Source organism: Balaenoptera physalus, assembly GCF_965194825.1.
Source record: "Balaenoptera physalus genome assembly, chromosome: 5".
Lineage (NCBI taxonomy): Eukaryota > Metazoa > Chordata > Mammalia > Artiodactyla > Balaenopteridae > Balaenoptera > Balaenoptera physalus.
The window spans coordinates 124715010-124740451 of record NC_138884.1 but is presented as its reverse complement, the minus strand read 5'-3'; the positions used below and the strand labels follow the sequence as shown (position 1 = coordinate 124740451).

General features: G+C 37.3%; 2 pseudogenes across 2 annotated transcripts in view; one reads left to right on the top strand and one right to left on the bottom strand.

The window, feature by feature from the left end:
* LOC309661305 (lysosome-associated membrane glycoprotein 1 pseudogene) overlaps positions 1–9252 on the bottom strand; it is a 121099-nt pseudogene extending 111847 nt beyond the window's left edge. The window contains exon 1 of the transcript XR_014268400.1: positions 9128–9252. The product of XR_014268400.1 is annotated as a lysosome-associated membrane glycoprotein 1 pseudogene (transcript). The remainder of the gene's footprint in view (positions 1–9127) is intronic.
* On the top strand, positions 9190–11438 carry LOC309661306 (small ribosomal subunit protein uS2B pseudogene; annotated as a pseudogene). The gene has a single exon. The product of its transcript is annotated as a small ribosomal subunit protein uS2B pseudogene (transcript).
* The last annotated feature ends 14004 nt before the right edge of the window (positions 11439–25442 follow it).

The following is a 25442-nucleotide window of genomic DNA, read 5'->3' as shown; positions in this document are numbered from 1 at the left end:
GAGGCCGCGATAGTGAGAGGCCCGCGCACCGTGATGAAGAGTGGCCCCCACTTGCCGCAACTAGAGAAAGCCCTCACACAGAAACGAAGACCCAACACAGCCAAAAATAAATAAATTAATTAATTAAAAAAAAAAATGACATCTTCAACACATCAGGTTGCTCTGGAGGTATTAGGAATGTGGAACCATATGAGAATCTGACCTGCAGAGCTGATGAAGGTGTCAGCAGTGATCCGTACATTTACATTAAAGAGTATAAAAGACTAATTGTTTCTCATTTTAGGTAAAATTAAATATAAATAGAACGTGTTTCCCCACTCCAGTCAATGTTGTTTATATTTGACTTGGAGACCATTGCTCTACTAGGCATAAATATTCCTCTTCCTGCCCTTCTGTCATGGCATACTTTATTATTAATATATTAAATTAACACTAAAAAGAAGCAGGTAATTCTTCCACACGAAATAACATTACTGCAACATAGATCTTTGGAATGTAAATCTCAGAAAGTAACATTGGAAATGCACGTACAAGTTAATCTTGTGAGCCTTCATGCAGATTTAATTCTGTGATTATAAGTGGAAATATCTTATATTATAGCTGGAGGAATGATAAACCTAACCCCAATAGGTGAACACAAAATCTATTGAACTGCGGAACTATTGAAAATAATGATCTGAAATGTATTTTCTTTCCAGTAAAAATGAAAGTTATTTAGGGAAGTAAAATATAAAATTGCGTGTAATTTTTCTACCTTATTCATATTTTCCTACAGCTTCAAACGGTAGCGTTTATAGGGCTTCCTGCTGACTCCTTCAAGTTGGCTCATGATTGTTACATAAACCTGCACTTAAAACAACGTCTATTATTTAAGGCAATATAATTTGGGGCAAATATTTTGAACTTCCCTAGACCTTGATTTCCTAGTCAGTAAGATAGGAATACAAAAAAGAAGCTATTCATACCAAGTATGAACTAAGAGAGATAACACATATAAATAACCTGGCACAGTTCCTGAACTCTAACTGCCTTGTCATCTTGAAGGTTCTGACACCATCTGTGTCTGTTTTGGGTCAGTTTGCCATAGACCCGTTTTTTTGTCCTTTCCCTGCTCTGCTCTGTGTGGCAGGATGCTGACCTCTACATGCTCTTTCTCAGGCTCCTGTATCACCAAGTATCCAGCAGGGTCTAGTCAATGGGAGACACTCTGGGAAGATTGGAAGGTGGAAGAAGGAAGACTCACCCCCTCCCTATGCCTCAGGCTGTGGGTCCTGCAGTTACCACAGCTCTTTCAATGGCCTCAAGTACCACCTGGACAGGCTTCTCTGGTTCCAGCTGCTGCTGTGTGAATCCAACCCATGGGCTCCAGTCGCCTACTTCCCACTGTCCTCTGACCTTGGGGTGGCAGTAGCTTTCTGTAGCTGCTAATCAGCGTTGCGTCACTGTGTTCCATTTAGCTTCTCTGCTCTCTTATCATGGGTGTAAGAAAATCCTTAGGTTGAAGTCCTTCTTTCTTAAAATCTCAAATGCTTTCTGCTTTCAAGTTAGTCCTAGTATTAGTTTTCTATTGCTATATGCCAAATTACTCAGATTCAGCAGCTTAAAAGAACATCCATTTATTATCTTACAGTTAGTCAAAATTCCATGTGGGCTCAACTGGGTTCCCTGCTTATGATCCCACAGGGCTGAAATCAAGATGCTGGGGCTGGGGTCTTATCTGGATGCGCTGGGAAGGATCTGCTTCCAAATTTATTTTATATCGTTGACAGAATTCAGTTATTCACAGTTATAGGTCTTCCTTTCATTGTCATCTGGGGCTGCTCTCAGTCTTGGCTTCCCTCACCACCTGGCCCTCCATCTCAAGGATGGAGAACGTTAGGTCTTCACATCCAATTCCTCTCATACTCTGAAAACATCTGAGGTCCTCCTTGCCCATAGCTGGAGAAAATTATCCTCCCTTAAAGGGCTTATGTGATTAAATTAAGCCCACTGGGATAATCTTTCTATTTTAAGGTCAACTGATTAGTAACATTAATTGCATCTGCAAAATTCCTTTGGCCTCAGAAGGTAATTTAATCAGGGAAACAACAATGGGGAAAAGGACATCATAGAATTCTGCCTTCCACAGACCTTAAGTGATCCATCACTTCTGACGTTTGCCAGGTTTGTGTCCTTGAGCCAATAATTTAACCTCCAAGGGCCTTAGATTCTTCATTATAAAATGTTTATAAATAAGAGAGACAATCTGATTGCTGACGTCTGGTTCTACAATACTATTGTTTTGTGACCAGAGGCCAACATTATTTGGGCCAGCAGGAAAAGTAATGTAGGGCTTGCTATCTTCTCTTGTGTCCCTTTCATGGAGAAGCATTTTGATTTCATTTTGAAAAGAAAAGAATTTTGTTCTACTAGAAACATTTCTTAGGTATGGTCACAATGGAAAATGTTTATATTTAAATTGTATTAACTTCCATATTTACAAGTGAGTTGCTACTTCTTCTTTTGGTGTTGCCAGTGCTGCTGGAAGTTCTGACATGAATCATTCAGCCCCCCATGTCAGCCTTTGGGGTGGTGCTTTGATGTGATGGTGAGCTGGAGACTATAGAAGGGCGGGTCTCAGGGGAATGGTTAGAGGAGATTCAGTCTCAGATGACAGTGCCAGCCCTGGGGATCTCAGGCATGCCACATAACATCTCTGAACTCCAGCTGTATCATTTGTAAAATGAAGAAATTAGAATGGGGGGTTCTTAGGGTCCTGTAAGTTTTAACAATGAATGATCTTCCTCCATCTTAAATCCTTGGCTGTAATAAAACATAGTGACCATATGTATAATGAAATAATAAGTTTATTAAATTCTCAGGTAGAAAGAAAGCTGACTACTTTAAGCAGAATCATTTGGAAAATTATTATTATTTTTAAATTGAGCTGATTTATTTATTTCATTTATTTATTTTGGTTGTACCAGGTCTTAGTTGCGGCAGGCAGGCTCCTTAGTTGTGGCTCCTGGGCTCCTTAGTTGCAGCTCACCAGCTCCTTAGTTGCGGCTCATGTGCTCTTTAGCTGTGGCATGCATGTAGGATCTAGTTCCCTGACCAGGGATCGAACCCCCATCCCCTGCACTGGAAGACGGATTCTTAACCACTGTGCCACCAGGGAAGTCCCTGGAAAATTATTTTTATTAAATAATTTCAGTGTATAATTTTTGGATGCTATCATTCATTTTTTTTTCATGGATCTAGTCTTTCTAGATTTAAAAAAAACATATAGTAACACACCACCAAATGGTAGTCATGTAATGCCCTCTTCTGGCTAAAGATCAAAGTGTAACCTTTCTCTGCTATGGCAGTATCTGAAAATTTGCATGTTCTTAGTTATTTTCTATACATTTACTTCTGAGTATCTGTTTCAACAATTTTTAGTCTGTTTAGTCCTTACTAACTTGAAAAATAAATGTTTTGTTAATAACGTATGCATTTATCTGCTTAGCAACTCAATTTAATAAACATAGGCAACCTAAAATAATTTCTTAAAAATCTTGGACTATAATCTGTCTAATTGGGATATCTTTACTGAAAAAATTAATCAACTTAACCAGACCCACATTTTACATTGCATTTCTAAAAGACAAAGTCATAGACAACTTCTAAAAACAACATGATATTTTTATAATTAATTTTTTCAATATATTTGAGTTTCTGCCTCTAGATTTGTGTGGGAGTCAGCTAAATGATTTGTGCTGCTCCCTAATCAAGGCAAACTCTCTGTGATATTATTGCACCATTACTTTTCTTACAGTTTTCACTATCTAAAAAGGTGACTATCAACCCTTAGGGCCACATCAGAATCACCTGGAGGTATGAGGGGGAGACTGAATTTTCTCCTTTGATGAAATGTGTGGTAGTCTTCAGATGTGTTGGGACACTTTTAAAGCATATATATAAAAATATAAATGTATATAATTTAGTATCTAAATGTGGACACTTTTGAGGGTGAAAGAATCATTAACAATTATACCAGGATATTGGCGTAAACTAGGGCTATTGAAGGTGAAGCAGAAGTTGGGTCACTGTATTTATATTTTTAAATTATCAGTTGGAATAATAGGAAGCTGAGAATCATTGCTGAAATTCTGTTTTTACTTTTATTTTCAATGGTGTTCCTCATCTTCAATTTAGAATTTCTGTTGTACGGCAAGTAGAAAGCATATTAAACACTATATTCTCCTTGGAGCCAGATGGCCTAGTTTCAAATTCTGACAAATTTCTTAATTTTTCTGTGCCTTCATTTCCCCATTTGTATGGTGGGAATAATAATAATACTTAACTTATATGGTTGTTACAAGGATTAGAGAGTTGACAATTAATCAGTAAATATGTGGTTAACATTTAGAATAGTACCTGGAGCATAGTAAACCCTATTATTATTAATAAAATTATTAGTGTCTATGAATGAATGATAATACATTTGAATTTTTATAAAATATGAGTTTTTCAGGTTATGCATTTATTTCAGGAAAGCACTTGTGATAGGCAGCCCCTAAGACAGCCCCCAGTGATCCCTGCCTGCTGGTATTCATGTTGTAGTGTAATCCCCTCCCTTTGAGTGCACACTGGACCCATTTCTAATGAAGAGAAAAAACAGTGAAAGTGGTGGGATGTCTCTTCTGAGATTACGTCACAAAAAGACTGTGACTTGCATTTTGCTCTTGCTCTCTCACTGTTTCTCCTCCTCTCTTGGATCTTTTGCCCTGAGAGAGAAACAAGATGGCACATTGTGAGAAGCCATATGGAGAGGCCCACGTGGTAAGGAACTGCCTCTGGCCAAAAGTCAGCGAGGACCTGAGGCCTGACAATAGCCATTCCCAGTAGCAAAGTGTAATTTATAGACAGTAAAGAATCAAAATAAATAGTAGGAAAATGTGATTTCTTCAGTTTCCTTACCCCCCCGCCAAAAAACTAAATACTCCATCTTTGTCCATAAATAAATCATCAGAATGTCCAAATTAAGAATAGCTCAGGTTGTGTTTTGAAATGAGGTGATATTTAATTATAAATACAGCCTTGATAGGAATTCGAGTATGGAAATTAAACTGAATGCATTTGGTGACTAAGCATATAATCCTACAGTTTCATGTCAATTTTACCACTTGATGGAGCTATAATGTCAGATAACACTTCAAACACTGCAGTGTTTACAAGGAAGCAATCTTTTTGAGAAATATAGATAGAATGTATAATCCTAATCATTAGTTGTAAGTGTTCATTCTAGTCATTACTCTTCATCTTTGCCAAGCAACTTCTGTAATGTGTCAAAGAGAAAACTTTATATAATCCCGGGCTGTTAGTAGCAGATAATTTGCTTAATTTTAATTTAGAAAATTTGAGGAGGGTATTCCTTGGAAAATACTTAAATATTTGTACTGAGAAAGATATAATCTAATAAAAATTTGAAGATGAACATTAGGTCTTCTAGATGTCATTGTTTGGAGATTATATGAGAAGGAAAAGTGAACCTTCTTGGAAAGCCAGGCTTATGGAAGATTCCTGAGTCAGGCAGTGGTAGAGGAAGACTGATTTTTGCAAAGAAGAGGACAAAGTGTGGAAGTGTTGGTCATAAGCAAACATAAAAGATGCATAAAAGATCCATAATCTAATCCTTATAGCCTCTTTCCCCTATTCTATTTTATTCGGTAAATGCAGGTTTGAAATGCTTTATCTGAAAACTTCGGGGCTGACAACACTTTAGAATTAAAAGTTTTCATATTTTAAAAAAGGAATACAGTATTTATACCATATAGTACATGACATTTCCAGCCATGTCTGAGGTGTCACTCTTAAATAAACATGCAGTCTCAGGCTAGGTTCTATGGGAATCAGACTTTGAGACAGAGGTTCAGGAAAGGACATTTATCATTCCTTGGCATGATTCAGACCACCATCCTTGAGGTTTCTGAGCCCCAGGTCTCCAAGTTTTCTCAGAAAAATATTACTAAACTTTTCCATTGACCACCAAAACTTGGGAAGGGGACACCAAGAGGTACCCCAATGATCATCTGAATATCAGATATATTGTTCCCTGCCCCCTTTGTATTACTTCTACTGGTGAAAAACGGTCAATTACTCCTACCAGTGTGCTAACTCCACTCACATTCTGGTCATTTGCAAGAGGAACATGACGTGTCTAGGAGGCAACCCTTAGCTGATAGTTCAGTAGGGCTCTTGCTGTGTCCTAGTGGAAATGTTTCTTTTTGACGGAAGAGCGCCCAGAGTGGCAGGGATGGGAAGCACAAATTTGCCAGGTGAGTTTGCCATCACTGAGAGTGATGATAAGCGGGGTTAATCCTGCTTCTGCACTTTGGTTTCTGGACTTATACATTCTACTTACTGGACACACACCATCATATAAAGGCCTTTGAATTAAAGTGGACACTATGTCCTGAAGGAATGGAGTCATTGTAAAGCATCTTCTCTGAACTTCAGCTTAGCCTTCAGCAGGCTATTCCATTTCTCTATCTGGCCAGAAGCTTCTGGATGGCACTGAGTGTAATATGTCTGGTGAATCACGTCATGGGCCGTCTACAAACCCCCTTTTCTATAGAATGGTTCCTTTGATCTGACATAATATTACATGGAGTCTTGTAGTGATGAATCATATGTTCTACAGACCCTGGGACAATGGTGCTGGCTAAGGTATCATGGGTAGGAAAAACGACTCCATAACTGTAATATGTGCCTGTTCTTATCAAAATGAATCACTATACTTTATAAGACGGAAGGAGTCCAATGTATTCAGCTGGCCTCCCGTGACCAGTTGGTGCCATATGAACAGATCAGCAATGGTCTTTATTGCTGGCACGTTGGACATTTTGTGGCTTTGGCAAGTAGGAGCCCATATGGTTGCATAGCCTCCAACTCTGTCATCATGGAAACTTCTTTTCTGTGTCCACTGTGTCAGCACCAGGGTGGCTGATGCCAGAGGCTGGCTTGTGTAAACTGGCCAATTCAGTTTTATTTACCAGGATGTTTAGTTCTGCTTTCATGGTGGAGCTCTCTGGTGGGCATTAACATGTGATATGAATATCTCCACAATGAGTGACCATTCTCATATGCCCAATCCCATGTCTCTACCCAGAACTCTTTGAAACTGGTCTTTCAACACTTCTCTTTCCAGTCCCCTGATCAGCCAAGCCATTTCCCATCGCCCATGATTCCATACATATTCTAAGCTTGCGCCACTTCTCTGTCCGCACAAAATGGATGAGCAGGGTACTGTCTGAAGCTCTCCTCATTGAGATGATTTCATATCATCTCTGTCTTACCCTGAATGAGGCTATAGTGCCGTTGCCACCTATTTCTGTCTTGTACCCACATCCCCAGCTTACCCATTCATGAACCCAAGCCCCTTCATAAGCTGTTTGTAAAGGATCTTCGTTGCAGCCATAGATGTGAGCTGAGGAAGAGGCACTGGTGCGACAGTGATAGATGACATGAGGGTCATTATGATCAGTTGCACCCACCAGGCTTTTGATGGTTAAGCAACACCACTGGCCTTTATTGTTTGGGGACTTTATTCATTTCTACTGTTGTCAGTGAGCTCAGTCTTACAGCACGTTCTCCTGCCCCAGCCTGCAGAAAAGAGCCACCACCTGCGTTCTTAGTAATGTGGTGCTCTTCTCACCGTTGTAACCCTTAGTGTACTGGAAAATCACGTGACATCTGGGCTCTTTAATTTATTGGCTTTATTAATAATAATTAAAACTATAAATGTCATCATGTCAGTTCAAGTAAATTTCTGCTGCCAAATGAATTTGCACAGAAAATAACGGTTGGATGTCAGAAATCTTTGGATTTTGGATTGTGGATAAGAGATTGTCAGATGGACGACAGAGAAAGTAGCAGAGAATCCTCTCTATGGGATTCTTATGACAACCTTTTATCAGCAAGATGTCACAGTCCTGTACCAAGAGACAGCAATGTGTCAGTGCTACTTTTTGTTCTCCACATGTGCCCATTCTCCTGTGTCCATCCACATGCCTCTACCTCAGACCTCCTCGAACCTGATCTTTTAATCTTTCTCTTGCCAGACTCCTGATCAGCCAAGCCATTTGCCATTGCCCATGATTCCATATACGTAGTAAGCTTGGGCTTAGATATGTAGTGGGTGGTAATTCTGGAACATAGGGGCAGGGATGGAAGCAGAGTAGAGATTGGAGTCTCATGTCACAGCAGATCACACACCTGTGACTTGGGACCAATATGGCACAGGAGGAGTAACACAACCGTAGTAGTAAATTAGAGGGAAGACTGAGAAAATCCTCTGTACCTGGTGGCCACTAGCTAACAACACAAATAATGGTTATAATGAAGTAAAACAAAACATGAATTTGAGTTTCGTTATTTTGGAATGCTTATCAAAGATGTGGTAGAAAAAAATTCCTAAGAACTCTTCAGTGTTCATATTTGTAGATTGTTGACACCTTAAACTCAGTTTACTTAAAATCAAAGAAAACAAACTTTGACAAAAACAATGGGGCAGCATGCTAACATTTATGTTTCTAGCACTGATACATTTTTCTTAGTCTTAAATTTTGGAATCATCTGGAACTCATATCTCTTTAGATCCTACATTGAACCAATTCCTATCATTCTTCCCTTAAAAGGCATCTGATACTTATTCATTATGTTTTGTTTCCATCTCCAGCTTCTGACTGCAGAAACTTGTCTCACTTTTTGATTATGAACTGATATCTTAATTGAGCTTTCCCTAGCTAATCAACCCTGCTTACCACTGCTAAATTAGTTTTCCTGAAAACCTATTTTCAGTACCTCATTTTTGGTCAAAAACTATAAAAAGTACAAATAAAAGTTGCTTGTTAAATACCTTTAAAGAATTTTAAAAAGAAAGCCCCAAACTGAGAAAGTATTTTAGCAACACGTTTGAGGGATGAGTGTTGAAACTAGCTACTATCTATAAGGAATGCTTCCAACTTAGCAAAAGACAAAGTCTCCAAAGAAAAATGGGAAAACATCGTGATAATTCACAAATGAAGAAATATAAACCGACAATACACATGAAAAAAATGTGCAAGTTGATAATAATAAAAATACAAATCAAAATACAACTCACCTTTCTGCACTACCCATAGAGGGGTCCATACAGCATTGTTCTGGGTTCCTATCGTAAGTTAAATGGAAACTTTCACCATGTCCAGAGCCCTTGATATTCTGCTAATGAGGGAGGAGGATGTCCACAAATTCCTTGCAGCAGGAACCCATTAGGTGGCAACAACCTTGACTTCCAAGTGGAACAGTACATCTACAAAAAAAAAAAAAAAAAAGCAGTGACATCTACATCATAAATATGAAGAGAAACTGGGAAAAGCTTAGAAGCCTTTGCCGGCAGCTTGTGCCATTGAAAACCCAGCTGATATCTGTATCATATCCTCCAAGGTTACTGGTGATTGAGCTGTGCTGAAGTTTGCTGCTGTCACTGGAGCCACTCCTACTGCTGGCTGCTTAACTCATGGAATATTCACCAACCAAATCCAGGCAGCCTTCTGGGGGTCATGATTTCTGGTGGTTACGGATCCGAGGGTTGACCACCAGCCTCTCACAGAGGCATCTTATGTTAACCCGCCTACAATCACTCAGTGTAACAGACTGTCCTCTGCACTATGTGAAGGCTCTAGCAGGCAGGACAGAGACCATCCCCTATAACAACAAAGGGGCTCACTTAGTGAGTCTGATGTGGTAGATGCTGGCCAAGGAAGTTCTGCACATGCGTGGCACCTTCTCCTGTGAACACCCATGGGAGGTCACACCTAATCTCTGCTCCTTCAGAGGTCTGAAATAGACTGAAAAGGAAGATCAGGCTGCTTAAAAGGCTGTAACCAAGGAGGAATTTCAGGATGAATGAACTGCTCCAGCTCCCAAATTTACTGCTACTCAATCCCAGGTCCCAGGCTGGTCTGAAGGTTGGCAGGTGCCCTCTGTGCTATCCAGCAGTTCCCTACTGAAGAATGGAGAGCTCAGTCGGCTGCTGGAAGACTGGTCTGCAGCTCCCACTGCTTGGGCCACTGACTGACTGGATAGTGAATGGAAGCAGGTATTGCAAGAAAAGAAGTTCCCAGAGCATGATCAAGCTTCATTTTTAGCACAGAATAACCTTCCATTTCATGGCACACATATCACATTGTTAAAAAATAACAACCTGGCTTACTTGATTAAAACCATGGGAAAATGACCATGTTTATGGGGAGCAGCAACTTACAAAAAGCACCCTGGGGGCGACACACTGACCATTTTGGTGGGGGGAAGGGGTCCAGTTTCAAAGTCTGACCCATAAGGCATAGGGACAAGTTGTCAAATCTTTAACTTTTTAGTTGCATCTGGAATTTATACAAAACATTAAAAATGTGCATTCCCCTCTCTGTGTTTAATGTACTCTAATGGTGATCAATTTGGGGGAGAGGTCCTCCTTTCAAATCACAAGTAGGATCATTTCCAAAATCAAAGAAACAGCCATCCTCTTCTGTGTCTTAACTTCAGGTGACCTGCTGAACCAGGAAGTGTTTTCCTTTCCTGTCAGTGCAACTTCTCGGTCTCCTGTTGCTTCTGCTATTCAGACCTCTTTAATGTGAATGTCAATTGCTTACTGCCAATTGCAGTGTCTGATACACTCAATGTCCCATTTTCTGATTCAAGTTTCAAACGATCTTCAAGGGTTTTATTCATCTGCTTCTGGTTGGTGGCAGAGTCTTTGAAGCTTCCGAGTTCTTCTCCTGCTTTGATCACATATAACTGGGGCTTGAGGACCATCTGCTGGTTCTCCTTGTGTCTTTCCTACTGCTTCCGCTTGGTGGAGAAGTCTGTGCTACTTCCTGACCTCTTCAACCCCATCATTTTTAACATCTGAACTCAAAATTTTCTGCATCACTTGGTTTTCCTTCCAGTTCTTTCTCTTCTCCTTTTTCATGAAGAATCTAAGAATCTTAGTTTCTTCTTGCTTTTTTCACTAATTTTTGAAACAGGTAAATTCAAAAGCCTAAATTCTTCACTCTCTTTGTCTCCTTGAAAGTCAGGTTTCTCAAATGTAACTTTAAAACCATCGCTGGTGAGAAAGAATATTAGGAAGGCTCTTAACTTTCCTCTTCTATGTAGACTTTTGCTTCTCTTCCTCTTCCTCAGTTAAGTGCTAACCCTTTGTTAACTTTTGGCAATTTCTTTAATTGGACTCTCTGTGCACGAGTTTCTTCTATCTTCTGTTGGATCTTATACTTCCCATACGCTTCATAAGCAAATGGATTTATCATGCATTTCATGAGTCTTATGATAGATAGAATCTTATAGCCATGAAAAATCCAGGAATATATGCCCGGAGAAAAAGTGATTCAATAATATGTGTGAGCCCTATATTTTCAAGGGCTTTCTTGGTGGCAAATTTTGAATCATCATAAACTGTTCTTTCTGTATCCTCTCCTAATTCTTCTGTCAATTTGTCTAAGAAGGAACACATAACCTGGGAACAGAACCCAAAACTAGATTACTGGTTTATTATAAAGGGATATAACTCAGGAACAGCCAGATGGAAGAGATGCATAGGTCGAGGTAATGGGAAAGGGCATGGAGCTTTCATGCCATCTCCTAGGGCACCCCTTTCCCTGAATCTCCATGCTCACCAACCCGGAAGCTCCAAGGATAGCATATTTTTGTGAACCAAAACATGAAAAATAGATGTCATATATAAAATTATACTTATGGGGAAGTGAAGCAGCATATTTTAAATTGGAATTGCCTCTGGTAATCTAGGACATATGATTGGCTTAAAGACATCATCAGAAAGTGGTGGGAAAATTGTTTTTCTTCTTATGTTCATTATCACTCCCAGGCTTTCAGTGACAATGAGAAAAATCAGGATAAGCTGTTCTTAAGAATTTGAGGACATCATGGCAAAAGTTAACGATAAAGTATTTCTTAAAAGTAGCAAATATATCAACATTTTCATAATGAAATCATAGGACTAAAAAAGGATGTGACTTTTAGAATGCATTCCATATGCTATGTACCTTCTTATACATTAACTTCTTGAAGCTACATATCCGTTCCATAGGATATATATAGAAAAGAGTTTAGTCTAACTACTTTAGCAGAAATACTAAAGGAAATGAAATACCTCCTAGAAGCTCTAGGAGAGCTGGAAGAGAACCAGATTTGGATACTGCACTGACAGGAATAGTACAGGGTAGAAAAACTTCCAAATAGACCTTAAACATGAAAATTATCTGAGAATTTAAAAAGCATAAAGGAAATTATTATTAATGGTATCATGAGAAACTATAAGTACATTAGAAAATATATTCAGTGTCTTCTCTCAACTTTTATACGATTTTCATGTGATTGATCTTCCTCCAATTTCATGGCCATTGTAGGTACTCAAAAGCAGTGTATGTCCTTCACACTCAATTACATTAGCTTTAATTCTAATGATGTTTAAGCAAATTTTACAAATTAAAAGACACTCAGCAAAATGATTTAGCTATCAGTTAACAGGCTAGAGTAGAGTTATTATTTGCTCACAATTATTTGGCTCCTCCCCACCCATGCCATGCTTCCCCATTGGTAGGGAATACACCCTCTTGTTCCACTGACATTGGCTTAGCCATGAGAGTTGTTTTAGTCAATGGAGTGTGAGTAGGTGTGACATACACCTGTCCAAATAGAAGCTTTAAATGCTTTGCCTGGGTTGGCTCTGTCCTATCTAAGCAGTTGTCCTCTGCCATGAGAACATCATGTCTCAGATGGTGGCTCCTCCTTTAGAATGGATACAGGTGTGAGAGGACTCATGCAGCTGGGCTGAGCTCAGTGGAGCCCAGCAAAGAACAGCTTTCAAGTTACATCCACATCAATAAAAAATGTGTCTTGTGGAAAGCTGCTGCAATTTTGGGTTTGTTTCTTGCCATTAGTAAAGGTTGATAATATACAGGTAAACATAATTTCTTAACATAGGGTCAAATTTAGACATTACTACATTTAAAGGGAAAAGCCCTAAGGTTAAGGTTGAATTAAATTGCTTCCACATATCATTGCTAATAATTTACTTCTCTCAGCAAAAAGACCTTACACAAAAGGAGAAGAATATTCCACAGGACACTCGGTCTAATAAAAGAGAGTGTGTAGTGTGTATATCACTTTTAATATAATATATGAACACCTTTAGAGAATTTCCTAAGTTGCCTGTTATAATTTTTACTAATCATAGTCAGTTTCAGATACAAATACAAAATAAAATTGAATGTAGAATTCGGAAGTCATGATAGTATGAATTTGCTTTAAAACAATGATAAAATTTCTATGAACTGAACCTTATTACTATTGCTGGGCATACTCAATTATAAGCCAAAGGTTTTTTCCTCCTAAAATTTTAACCCTCAGATAAGAGGATATAGTTATCTTATATCCAAGGTCTTACAAAGTCTAGTTATGGCAGACCTTCTCTCAATTTACTAAATTTTGATTAATCAAATACAGTTTGGGAAAGAAGACACATTAGTCTGAAACCACATATGTCAATATTAGTATTAAATGATTAACTGAATAAATTGGTGAAAAAAATAAGAAAAAACTTTAATACATATTTCTTCATTACTCTCACTGGGCTGACTTCACAATTGTAAGGGTTTGATTGTAAACAAGGCTTCTACAATTTACTAAAAAAGCAAAGCAGAAAGTGTGGTTATGTTTTGGAGATCATAAACGCATGTACATAGGACAATATAAAATAATGTATTAATGTTTTCTGATTGTATATTCTCAGGGTAAATTTTCCAGTGAGAATAACATATACTGATCCAACACATGGTCTATCTTAAAAAATGTGGTCTGGCAAAATTATGTTCTCTCAACAAAGAGGATTCAACAAGCAATTCTGAGGGTGATGATACTACTTTGTAAGATACATATTAAAAGCTTGAATAAAATATTTTCAAGAAATGTGGAAAAGCATATTTTTATATAAATAAGGTAATTATATAAGTGAATTTGAAAATTTTAAAACTTATTTAATAAATTAAATATTAAAAGTTAATATTTTACAATTATGTAATTATAATTAAATATTAACATGGTATAGTTAGTAAAAAAGCCACAAACCTCATTTTGGACCTTCTCCTTGGGAAAATGGGAGATGGCTTTATAATTTAGGTTAACTCATAGTAGGAATGCATGGTATCTAACTCCTTTCTAGACCAATTCCTTTTAATATTTACTAAACAGTATTAATTAATCTCTCATCCCTTTTCCACTCAAGATCAGTTCACCTATTTAATAATCAATTAATCAGTCTAGAATGTAATTTACAAGAGGAAATGTCCATGTCTCCTAACTCCAGGAGCCTAAACGTTAGATTGAAACGCAGAGCTCCTATTTAATCATTCTAACATGTTTGATTATTTTTCTTTTGATGAAGAAGAAGACAGAATTCAGCAGCCAAAGAGTAAGATGTCATCTCAGACTCAGATCAACCCTTTGTTAATTAAGACATTGCTGGGCCCAATTAGACAAGTAATGATTCAATTACTGTGACTGGTAAAGGGAGGCAGCTTAATTGGTTTCCTTCAACCACTGAAATTTAAATTGAATTTTCATTAAAACTACAGGAGAGCAGACAGCAGAAGCAAAAAGAACTAAAATCCTGCAGCCTGTGGAATGAAAACCACATTCACAGAAAGATAGACAAAATGAAAAGTCAGAGATCTATGTACCAGATGACAGAACAACATAAAACCCAGAAAAACAACTAAATGAAGTGGATATAGGCAACCTTTCAGAAAAAGAATTCAGAAAAATGATAGTGAAGATGATCCAGGACCTCAGATAAAGAATGGAGGAAAAGAGTGAGAAGATGCAAGAAATGTTTAACAAAGACCTACAAGAATTAAAGCACAAACATGTAGAAGAATTAAAGAACAAACAAACAGGATGAAAAATACAATACCTGAAATGAAAAATACACTAGAAGGAATCAATAGCAGAATAACTGAGGCAGAAGAACAGATAAGTGACCTGGAAGACAGAATGGTGGAATTCACCGCTGTGGAACAGAATAAAGAAAAAAGAAACAAAAACAGCCTAAGAGACCTCTGGGACAACATTAAATGCACCAACATGCACATTATAGGGGTCCCAGAAGAAGAAGAGAGAGATAAAGGACCCAATAAAATATTTGAAGAGATTATAGTTGAAAACTTTCCTAATATGGGAAAGGAAATAGTCACCCAAGTCCAGGAAATGCAGAGAGTCCTAGGCAGGATAAACCCAAGGAGAAACACACTGAGACACACAGTAATCAAATTGACAAAAATTAAAGACACAGAAAAATTATTAAAAGCAACAAGGGAAAAATGGCAAATAACATACAAGGGAACTCCCATAAGGTTAACAGCTGATTTTTCTGCAGAAGCTCTACAGGCCAGAAGGGAGTGGCACAATATATTTAAAGTGATGAAAGGGAAGAACCTACAACCAACATTACTCTTCCCAGCAAGGATTTCATTCAGATTCAACAGAGAAATCAAAAGCTTACAAAAAAGCAAAAGCTAAGAGAATTCAGCACCACCAAACCAGCTCTACAACAAATGTTAAAGGAACTTCTCTATGTGGGAAACACAAGAGAAGAAAATGACCTACAAAAACAAACCCAAAACAATTAAGAAAATGGTAATAGGAACATATATACCAATAATTACCTTAAATGTAAATGGATTAAATGCTCCAATCAAAAGACATAGACCTGCTGAATGGATACAAAAACAAGACCCGTATATATACTGTCTACAAGAGACCCACTTCAGACCTAGGGACACATACAGACTGAAAGTGAGGGGATGGAAAAAGATATTCCATGCAAAAGGAAATCAAAAGAAAGCTGGAGTTGCAATACGCATATCAGATCAAATAGACTTTAAAATAAAGAATGTTAGAAGAGACAAGGAAGGACATTAAGTAATGATCAAGGGATCAACCCAAGAAGAAGATATAACAATTATAAATATATACGCACCCAACATAGGAGCACCTCAATACATAATGCAAATGTTAACAGCTCTAAAGGAGGAAATCAATGGTAATACAATAATAGTGGGGGACTTTAACACCTCACTTACACCAATGGACAGATCATCCACACAGAAAATTAGTAAGGAAACACCAGCTTTAAATGACACAATAAACTGCATAGATTTAATTGATATTTACAGGACATTCCATCCAAAAACAGCAGATTACCCTTTCTTCTCAAATGCACACAGAATATTCTCCAAGATAGATCACATCTTGGGTCATAAATCAAGCCTTGGTAAATTTAAGAAAATTGAAATGACATCAAGCATCTTTTCTGAGCACAACTCTATGAGATTAGAAATAAATTACAGGGGAAAAAACATAAAAAACACAAACACACGGAGGCTAAACAATACAATGCTAAATAACCAAGAGATCACTGAAGAAATCAAAGAGGAAATAAAAAAATACCTAGAGACAAATGACAATGAAAACACGACAATCCAAAACCTATGGGATAAAGCAAAAGCAGTTCTAAGAGGGAAGCTTATAGCAATACAATCCTACCCCAAGAAAAAAGAAAAATCTCAAATTAACAGTCTAACCTTACACCTAAAGGAACTAGAGAAAAAGAACAAACAAAACCCAAAGTTAGTACAAGGAAAGAAATCATAAAGATCAGAGCAGAAATAAATGAAATAGAAACAAAGAAAACAATAGCAAAGATCAATAAAAGTAAAAGGTGGTTCTTTGAGAAGATAAACAAAATTGATAACTCATTAGCCAGACTCATCAAGAAAAAGGGGGAGAGGACACAACTCAATAATATTAGAAATGAAAAAGGAGAAGTTACAATGGACACCGCAGAAATACAAAGCATCCTAAGAGACTACTACAAGCAACTCTATGCCAATAAAATGGACAACCTGGATGAAATGGACAAATTCTTAGAAAGGTATAATCTTCCAAGACTGAGCAATGAAGAAACAGAAAATATGAACAGATGAATCACAAGTAATGAAATTGAAACTGTGATTAAAAATCTTCCAACAAACAAAAGTCCAGGACCAGATGGCTTCACAGACGAATTCTATCAAACATTTAGAGAAGAGCTAACACCCATCCTTCCCAAATTCTTCCAAAAAATTGCAGAAGAACACTCCCAAACTCATTTTATGAGGCCACCATCACCCTGCTACCGAAACCAGATAAAGATAATACAAAAAAAGAAAATTACAGACCAATATCACTGATGAATATAGATGCAAAAATCCTCAACAAAATACTAGCAAACAGAATCCAACAATACATCAAAAGGGTCGTACACCATTATCAAGTGTGATTTACCCCAGGGTTGCAAGGATTCTTCAATATACGCAAATCAATCAATGTGATACCCCATATAAACAAATTGAAGAAAAAAAACGGGAGAGAACTTCAAGATGGTGGAGAAGTGAGACATGGCGATCACCTTGCTCCCCACAAATACATCAGAAATACATGTACATGTGCAACAACTCCTACAGAACACCTTCTGAATGCTGTCAGAAGACCTCAGACTTCTCAAAAGATATATATATATATATATTTTTCCATTTTCTCTTTTTGTGGGTGTGTATGTCTATGTTTCTTTGTATGATATTGTCTGTATAATCTTGCTTTTACCATTATTCCTAGGGTTCTGTCTGTCCGTTTTTTTTTTTTTTTTGGTATAGTTTCTACCGCTTGTTATCATGAGTGCATTGGTTTTTTGGTTAGGTTGCTCTCTTCTTTCTTTCTTTCTTTTCTTTTCTTTTCCTTTTCTTTCTTTATTACTTTTTAATTTTTAATAATTTTTTTATTTTAATAACTTTATTTTATTTTTTTTATTTTCTTCTCCCTTTTCTTCTGACCCATGTGGCTGACAGGTTCATGGTGCTCTGGCTGGGTGTCATGCCTGTGCCTCTGAGGTGGGAGAACTGAGTTCAGGACATTGGTCCACCAGAGACCTCCCGGCTCCATGTAATATCAAATGGCGAAAGCTCTCCCACAGATCTCCATCTCAATGCTGAGACCCAGCTCCACTCAATGATCAGCAAGCTACAGTGCTGGACACCCCATGCCAAACAAGTAGCAAGACAGGAACACAACCCCACCCATTAGCAGAGAGGCTGCCTAAAATCATAATAAGATCACAGACACCCAAAACACACCACCGGATGTGGTCCTGCCCACCAGAAAGACAAGATACGGCCTCATCCACCAGAACCCAGGCACCAGTCCCCTCCATCAGGAAGCCTACACAAATCACTGAATCAACCTTACCCACGGGGGCCAGACACCAAAAACAACAGGAACTACGAACATGCACCTGCAAAAAGGAGAAACCAAACACAGTGAGTTAAGCAAAATGAGAAGACACAGAAACACACAGCAGATGAAACAGCAAGGTAAAAATCCACCAGACCAAACAAATGAAGAGGAAATAGGCAGTCGACCTGAAAAATAATTCAGAGTAATGATATCAAATGTGATCTAAAATCTTGGAAATAAAGTGGAGAAAATAGAAGAAATGTTTAACAAGGACCTAGAAGAACTAAAGAGCAAACAAACAATGATGAACAACACAAGAAATGAAATTAAAAATTCTCTAGAAGGAATCAATAGCAGAATAACTGAGGCAGAAGAACGGATAAGAGACCTGGAAGATAAAATAGTGGAAATAACTACTGCAGAGCAGAAGAAAGAAAAAAGAATGAAAAGAATTGAGGACAATCTTAGAACTTCTGGGACAATATTAAATAAATGAATATTCGAATAATAGGGGTTCCTGAAGAAGAAGAGAAATAGAAAGGGAGTGAGAAAATATTTGAAGTGATTATAGTTGAAAACTTCCTTAATACGGGAAAGGAAATAGTCAATCAAGTCCAGGAAGCACAGAGAGTTCAATACAGGATAAATCCAAGGAGAAACACGCCAAAACACATATTAATTAAACTATCAAAAATTAAATACAAAGAAAAAATATTAAAAGCAGCAAGGGAAAAACAACAAATAACATACAAGGGAATCCCCATAAGGTTAACAGCTGATCTTTTAGCAGAAACTCTGCAAGCCAGAAGGGAGTGGCAGGACATATTTAAAGTCTTGAAAGGGAAAAAGCTACAACCAAGATTACTCTACACAGCAAGGATCTCATTCAGATCAACAGAGAAATTAAAAACTTTACAGAGAGCAAAAGCTAAGAGAATTCAGCACCACCAAACCAGCTTGAAAACAAATGCTAAAGGAATTCCTCTAGGCAGGAAACACAAGAGAAGGAAAAGACCTGCAATAACAAACCCAAAACAATTAAGAAAAAGGTAATAGGAACATACATATCAATAACTACCTTAATTATAAATGGATTAAATGCTCCAACCAAAAGACATAGGCTGGCTGAATGGATACAAAAACAAGACCCTTATATATGCTGTCTACAAGAGACCCACTTCAGACCTAGGGACACATACAGACTGAAAGCAAAGGAATGGAAAAAGATATTCCATGCAAAAGGATATCAAAAGAAAGCTGGAGTAGCAATTCTCATATCAGACAAAATAGACTTTAAAATAAAGACTATTGCAAGACACAAAGAAGGACACTACATAATGGTTAAGGAATTAATCCAAGAAGAAGATATAACAATTGTAAACACTTATGCACCCAACATAGGAGCACGTCAATACATAAGGCAAATGCTAACAGCCATAAAAGGGGAAATAGACAGTAACACAATCATAGTAGGGGACTTTAACACCCCATTTTCACGAATGGACAGATCATCCAAAATGAAAATAAATAAGGAAACACAAGCTTTAAATGATACATTAAAAAATATGGACTTAATTCATATTCATAGGACATTCCATTCAAAAACAATAGATTACACTTTCTTCTCAAGTGCTCATGGAACACTTTTCAGGATAGATCATAGCTTGTGTCACAAATCAAGCCTTGGTAAATTTAAGAAAAATTGAAATCGTATCAACTATCTTTTCCGACCACAATGCTTTGAGATTAGATATCAATTACAGGAAAAAATCTCTAAAAAATACAAACAAAAGGAGTCGAAATAATACACTAATAAATAACCAAGAGATCACTGAGGAAATCAAAGAGCAAATCAAAAAATACCTAGAAACAAATGACAATGAAAACACGATGACCCAAAACCTATGGGATGCAGCAAAAGTAGTTCTAAGCGGGAAGTTTATAGCAATACAATCCTACCTAAAGAAAAAAGAAAAATCTCAAATAAACAATCTAACCTTACACCTAAAGGAACTAGAGAAAAAGAACAAACAAAACCCAAAGTTAGTACAAGGAAAGAAATCATAAAGATCAGAGCAGAATTAAATGAAACAGAAACAAAGAAAACGATAGCAAAGATCAAGAAAAATAAGCTGGTTGTTTGAGAAGATAAACAAAATTGATAAACCATTAGCCAGACTCACCAAGAAAATAAGCAAGAAGACTCAAATCAATAGAATTAGAAATGAAAAAGGAGAAGTAAAAACTGACACTGCAGAAAAACAAAGGATCATGAGAGGTTACTACAAGCAACTATATGCCAATAAAATGGACAACCTGGAAGAAATAGACAAATTCTTCGAAAAGCACAACCTTCTGAGACTGAACCAGGAAGAAACAGAAAATATACACAGGCCAATCACAAGCACTGAAATTGAGACTGTGATTAAAAATCTTCCAACAAACAAAAGCCCAGGACCAGATGGCTTCACAGACGAATTCTATCAAACACTTAGAGAAGAGCTGACACCTATCCATCTCAAACTCTTCCAGAATATAGCAGAGGGAGGAACACTCCCAAACTCATTCTATGAGGCTACCATCACCCTGATACCAAAACCAGACAAAGATGTCACAAAGAAAGAAAACGACAGGCCAATATCACTGATGAACATAGATGCAAAAACGCTCAACAACATACTAGCGAACAGAATCCAACAGCACATTAAAAGGATCATACACCATGATCAAGTGGGGTTTATCCCAGGAATTCAAGGATTCTTCAATAAACACAAATCAATCAATGTGATAAAACATACTAACAAATTGAAGGAGAAAAACCATGAGATTTTCTCAATAGATGCAGAAAAAGCTTTTGACAAAATTCAACACCCATTTATGATAAAAACTCTCCAGAAAGTAGGCATAGAGGGAACTTACCTCAACATAACAAAGGCCATATATGACAAACCCACAGCCAACATCGTTCTCAATGGTGAAAAACTGAAACCATTTCCTCTAAGATCAGGAACAAGAAAAGGTTGTCCACTCTCACCACTATTATTCAATATAGTTTTGGAAGTTTTAGCCACAGCACTCAGAGAAGAAAAAGAAATAAAAGGAAACCAAAACAGAAAAGAATAAATAAAGCTGTCATTGTTGCAGATGACATGACACTATACATAGAGAATCCTAAAGATGCTACCAGAAACCTACTAGAAATAATCAATAAATTTGGTTAAGTAGAAGGAAACAAAATTAATGCACAGAAATCTCTTGCAGACCTATACACTAATGACGAAAAATCTGAAAGAGAAATTAAGTAAACACTCCCATTTACCATTGCAACAAAAAGAATAAAATACCTAGGAATAAACCTACCTAAGGAGACAAAAGACCTGTATTCAGAAAACTATAAGACACTGATGAAAGAAATTAAAGATGATACAAACAGATGGAGAGATATACCATGTTCTTGGATGGGAAGAGTCAACATTGTGAAAATGACTCTACTACCCAAAGCAATCTACATATTCAAGGCAATCCCTATCAAACTACCAATGGCATTTTTCACACACCTAGAACAAAAAATTTCACAAGTTCTATGGAACACAAAGACCCTGAATAGCCAAAGCAATCTTCAGAAAGAAAAATGGAGCTGGGGAATCAGGCTCCCAGACTTCAGACTATACTACAAAGCTACAGTAATCAGGGCAATATGGTACTGGCACGAAAACAGAAATATAGATCAATGGAACTGGATAGAAAGCCCAGAGATAAACCCACGTGCGTATTGTCACCTTATTTTTGATAAAGTAGGCAAGAATATACAATGGAGAAAAGACAACTTCTTCAATAAGTGGTGCTGGGAAAACTGGACAGCTATATGTAAAAGAATGAAATTAGAACACTCCCTAACACCATACACAGAAATAAGCTCAAAATGGATTACAGACCTAAATGTAAGGCCAGACACTATCAAACTCTTAGAGGAAAACATAGGCAGAACACTCTATGACATAAATCGCAGCAAGATCCTTTTTTGACCCACCTCCTAGAGAAATGGAAATAAAAACAAAAATAAACAAATGGGACCTAATGTAACTTAAAAGCTTCTGCACAGCAAAGGAAAGCATAAACAAGACAAAAAGACAACCCTCAGAATGGGAGAACATATTTGCAAATGAATAAACTGACAAAGGATTAATCTCCAAAATTTACAAGTGGCTCATACAGCTCAATATCAAAAAAACAAACAACCCAATCCAAAAATGGGCAGAAGACCTAAATAGACATTTCTCCAAAGAAGATATACAGCTTGCCAACAAACACATGAAAGGATGCTCAACCTCACTAATCATTAGAGAAATGCAAATCAAAAGTGCAATGAGGTATCACCTCACACCAGTCAGAATGGCCATCATCAAAAAATCTACAAACAATAAATGCTGGAGAGGGTGTGGAGAAAAGGGATCCCTCTTGCACTGTTGGTGGGAATGTAAATTGATACATCCACTATGGAGAACAGTATGGAGGTTCCTTACAAAACTAAAAATAGAGCTACCATACGACACAGCAATCCCACCTCTGGGCATATACCTTGAGAATACCATAATTCAAAAAGAGTCAAGTACCGCATTGTTCACTGCAGCTCTATTTACAATAGCCAGGACATGGTAGCAACCTAAGTGTCTACTGACTGATGAATGGATAAAGAAGTTGTGGCACATATATATGATGGAATATTACTCAGCCATAAAAAGAAACGAAACTGAGTTATCTGTAGTGAGGTGGATGGACCTAGAGTCTGTCATACAGAGTGAAGTAAGTCAGAAAGAGAAAAACAAATACCATGTTCTAACACATATATATGGAATCTAAAAAAAAAAAATGTTCTGAAGAACCTACAGGCAGGACAGGAATAAATATGCAGATATAGAGAATGAACTTGAGGCCACGGGGAGGGGGAAGTGTAAGCTGGGACAAAGTGTGAGAGTGGTATGGACATATATACACTACCAAATGTAAAATAGATAGCTAGTGGGATGCAGCTGCATAGCACAGGGAGATCAGCTCAGTGTTTTGTGACCACCTAGAGGGGTGAGACAAGGAGGGTGTGAGGGAGACATAAGAGGGAGGAGATTTGGGGATATATGTATACATATAGCTGATTCACTTTGTTATATAGCATAAACGAACACACCATTGTAAAGCAATTATACTCCAATAAAGATGTTAAACAAAAAAAAAGAATATAAACCATATGATCATCTCAATAGATGCAGAAAGAGCTTTGGACAAAATTCAACAACCATTCATGATAAAAACCCTCCAGAGGGTAGGCATAGAGGGAACCTACCTCAACATAATAACAGCCATATCCAACAAACCCACAGGAAACATCATTCTCAATGTTGAAAAACTGAAAGCCTTTCCTCTAAGATCAGGAAGAAATCAAGGATGTCCACTCTTGCCACTATTATCCAGCATAGTTTTGGAAGTCCTAGCCACAGCATTCAGAAGAAAAAGAAATAAAAGGATTTCAAATTGGAAAAGAAGAAGTAAAACTGTCACTGTTTGCAGATGATATGATATTATACATAGATAATCCTAAAGATGCCACCAGAAAACTACTAGAGCTAATCAATGAATTTGGTAATATTTCAGGATACAAAATTAATGCACAGAAATCTCTTGCATTCCTATACACTAACAATGAAAATCAGAAAGATGAATTAAGGAAACAATCCCATTCACCATTGCAACAAAAAGAATAAAATACCGAGCAATAAACCTACCTAAGGAGGTAAAAGACTTGTACTCAGAAAACTATAAGACACTGATGAAAGAAATCAAAGATGACACAAACAAATGGAGAGATGTACCATGTTCTTTGATTGGAAGAATCAATATTGTGAAAATGACTATTCTACCTAAAGCAATCTACAGATTCAATGCAATCCTGATCAAAGTACCAATGGCATTTTTTTACAGAACTAGAACAAAAAATCTTTAAATTTGTATGGAGACACAAAAGATCCAAATAGCCAAAGCTATCTTGGTGGAAAAAAACGGAGCTGGAGGAATCAGACTCCCTGTCTTCAGACTAAACTACAAAGCTACAGTAATCAAGACAATATGGTACTGGCACAAAAACAAAAATATAAATCAGTGGAACAGGATAGAAAGCCTAGAGATAAACCCATGCACCTATGGTCAACTAATCTATGACAAAGGAGGCAGGGATATATTGAAGAAAAGAAAGTCTCTTCAATAAGTTGTGCTGGGAAAACAGGACAGCTACATGTAAAAGAATGAAACTAGAGCACTCCCTAACACCATACACAATAATAAACTCAAAATGGATTAAAGACCTAAATGTAAGGCCAGATGCTATCAAACTCTTAGAGGAGAACATAGGAAGAACACTCTTTGACATAACTCTCAGCAAGATCCTTTTTGACCCTCCTCCTAGAGTAATGGAAATAAAGACAAAAATAAACAAATGGGATCTAATGAAACTTAAAAGCTTTTGCACAGCAAAGGAAACTATAAGCAAGACAAAAAGACAACCCCTCAGAGTGGGAGAAAATATTTGCAAATGAATCAACTGACAAAGGATTAATCTCCAAAATATATAAACAGATCATGCAGTTCAATATAAAAAAAACTAACGACCCAATCAAAACATGGGCAGAAGACCTAAACAGACATTTCTCCTAAGAAGACATACAGATGGCCAAGAGGCACCTGTAAAGCTGCTCAACATCACTAATTATTAGAGAAGTGGAAATCAAAAATACAATGAGGTATCACCTCACACTGGTTAGAATGGGCATTATCAGAAAATCTACAAACAACAAATGCTGAAGAGGGTGGGGAGAAAAGGGAACCCTCTTGCACTGTTTGTGGAAATGTAAATTGATACAGCCACTATGGAGAACAGTATGGAGGGTCGTAAAAAAACTAAAAATAGAACTACAATATGACCCAGCGATCCCAGTACTGGGCAGATACCCAGAGAAAACCATAATTCAAAAAGGCACATGCACCCCAATGTTCATCGCAGTACTATTTACAATAGCCAGGTCATGGAAGCAACCTAAATGCCCATC